Genomic DNA, 3,367 nt, shown 5'->3' with positions numbered 1-3,367 from the left:
TTTTTTTTTTTTTTTTTTTTTTTGAGACGGAGTCTTGCTCTGTCGCCCAGGCTAGAGTGCAGTGGCCGGATCTCAGCTCACCGCAACCTCTGCCTCCTGGGTTCACGCCATTCTCCTGCCTCAGCCTCCCGAGTGGCTGGGACCACAGGCGCCCACCACCTCGCCCGGCTAATTTTTTGTATTTTTAGTAGAGACGGGGTTTCACCGTGTTAGCCAGGAGGGTCTCGATCTCCTGACCTCGTGATCCGCCCGTCTCGGCCTCCCAAAGTGCTGGGATTACAGGCTTGAGCCACCGCGCCCGGCCGAGAGACGGGGTTTCACAGTGTTAGCCAGGATGGTCTCGATCTCCTGACCTCGTGATCCGCCCATCTCGGCCTCCCAAAGTGCCGGGATTACAGGCTTGAGCCACCACGCCCGGCCAAATGAGTCACTTTATTGAAACCATAAATTGCAAAGAAAAGTAGAAGAGAGATGGAGGAGAAATCTATAGAAAAAGAGACTTAAAGATGTATTTACCATTTGTGAACTTTTTTTTCTTTTTTGAGATGGAGTCTCGCTCTGTCATCCAGGCTGGAGTGCAATGGCCTGATTTCGGCTCACTGCAACCTCTGCCTCCCAGGTTCAAGAAATTCTCCCGCCTCAGCCTCCCAAACACCTGGGATTACAGGCACATGCCATCACATCTGGCTAATTTTTGTATTTTTGTGAGGGGGTTTCTCCATGTTGGCCAGGCTGGTTTTGAACTCCTGACCTCAGGTGATCTGCCTGCTTCGGCTTCCCAAAGTGTTGAGATTACAAATATGAGCTGCCGCACCCGGCCACCCATTTGTGGACTTTAATTGGATACTGACCTAAGAAACAAACTGAAGGGAGAGGGAAATCCTTTATGAAGCAGTTGAGGAAAATTTGATCATTGATCATTGACTAGATAATTAACAATAGTAAACAATTATTATTATTTTACAGACATATATCCAGTATCATAGATTTGACTTTATAACCTTATTCACATGTCTCAAATTAGTGTTAGCTGTAGGTGGGCCCTCAGTTGTGGTGGTCAAAGGCAATGGATAGGAATATGAATACAAGATTTGCCATGAGTTGATAATTGGTAAATCCGGGTGGAGTATACATAAGGATTCATTATACTATTCTCTCTACTTGTGTTTGAAATTTTATACAATAAAACATTAGAATAAAAAAAGTATGAAGTTTTTTTAAGATGAGGAAACTCTTTTTTTTGTTTTTGCTTTTTTGAGACGAGTCTTGCTCTGTCGCCAGGCTGGAGTGCAGTGGTGCAATCTTGGCTCACTGCAATCTCTGCTTCCCAGGTTCAAGGGATTCCCCTGCCTCCGTCCCTTCCAGAGTAGCCGGGACTACAGGTGTGCACAACCACACCCAGTTAATTTTTTGTATTTTACCAGAGACGGGGTTTCACCATGTTGGCCAGGATGGTCTTGATCTCCTGACCTCAGGTGATCTGCCCACCTTGGCCTCCCAAAGTGCTGGGATTACAGGTGTGAGCCACCCTGCCTGGCCTGTTTTTTTTTTTTTTATTTTTTATTTTTTTGAAACACTTCTAGTAGACTCTGTAAAATACCTAGAATTGTGGCGATTCATCCTATGATTATGAGAAGGATGAAGCCAAAACATTCTCTTTCTATTGACACAGAGTCTTGCTCTGTCACCTAGGCTGGAGTACAGTGGCATGAACATGACTCACTGTAACCTTGACTTCCTGGGATCAAGTGATCCTCCTGCCTCAGCTTCCTATGTAGCTGGGACTACAGGCATTCGCCACCACACTTGGCTAATTTTTTGGTTTTTTTGTAGAGACAAGGCTGCTCAGGCTGGTCTCAAACTCCTGGGTTCAAGTGATCCTCCCGCCTTGGCCTCTCAAAGTGCTGGGAATACAGGTGTGAGCCACTGTGCCTTGCCCAAAACATTCTTGATAGAGCAGGACAACAGATACAACCAGGGTCTTGATGACTGAGCCATGAAATAAGCCAACCCTGGATATCTAGTTATATAATAACAATCTATCTAGTTATGTAATAACGATCTCTGTCATTTAATCCCTCTTGAGTATGTTTCTGTTATTTTTAGTAGAAAATGGAGGAAAATGCATTTGTATGTGTGTACAAGGTCTCGTTGCCCTCTAGCTGAAGAGTGATACAACTCCAGAATCCTATTCTTAGAGCCTGCTTCCTAGGATCACTTCCAGTACCATGATCTAAAGTGACGTTCCCTAGAAACAGGAATTCTTTGGCCAGTCTTTTATGAGAGGAGTATTCCCCAGAGAATGGAGGGAGGAAAGCAGAAAAGGGCAGGGGGAAGAGCTAAGCAGGGAAGTCATCTCGGCTGGAGATCAGCTTCAATCTGCTCCTTGGGGTGGGCTGGAGCATGAACTATTCAATTGTACTGCAGAGTCGGTGTCACCTTTTGTAATACTATGGCAGTCATTGGTTGTGAACTGCCTATGGTGAGGGTTGAGCGTGAGGTGTAACACCCTTAGCAGCTGGGGATAAATGTACCCAGTTAAGGAGCCCAATTAAGGGGATCTAGGCAGAGCATCGGCAGTGTTCACTACAATTTCCCAACTTACTCCATAGCTGAAACCTTACATGACCCTGCATGATCTAGCCCACCCCGCCTCCCCACTCCCTTTCTCTCTGAGACCATCTCTGGCTACTCTCCCTCTTTTTCACTCCACTTTAGCCACACTGGCCACCTCGCAATTTCTCAAATTCCCAGCATGATCCTGTTTTAGATCCTTTGCCCTTTTCTGTTCCCTTACCTGGTGGATACCCCTAACTCCTACCATTGGATGGTCCCTTATATATCTTGCAGGTTTCTGTGCAAAAGACACCTTCCTAGTAAGGCCTCTTTTAGCCATCCTATCTAAAATTACAACTTCCACCTCGAACTAACACAATCCTTTTATTTTCATTACTTTTATCCTTAGCACTTATCAGTATCTAACATACTATATAATTTTCTCATTTGCCTTGTTACCTGGTTCCACTCTAGAATATAAACTGGGAACACTTAAAACAATGCCTATTATGTTGTAAGTGCTCAGCTAATATTTGTTGAACACGTGAATGAATGAATGATTCCTGGCCCTAAGTGTTAATCCTCAATAAATATTGTTTGAACTGAACTGAAACAGAAAATATCTACATAGTCTCCTATGTAAGTACTATAGATGGGAGAGGGCATACATATTGTTATATGCAGAGTTCTCCATAGACTATATGCTCTTTCTTCAATAATATTACGAAAGCCTGCATTTCTCATGTGATGTTATGTATGTGCATGTTAATATAATTTGTACATGCAAATATTAGTGAAAAAAGTAGAAGCA

The sequence above is a fragment of the Piliocolobus tephrosceles genome, chromosome 3 (genome assembly GCF_002776525.5).
Source record: "Piliocolobus tephrosceles isolate RC106 chromosome 3, ASM277652v3, whole genome shotgun sequence".
NCBI classification, from domain to species: Eukaryota; Metazoa; Chordata; class Mammalia; order Primates; family Cercopithecidae; genus Piliocolobus; species Piliocolobus tephrosceles.
This window is presented reverse-complemented; position numbering follows the sequence as displayed.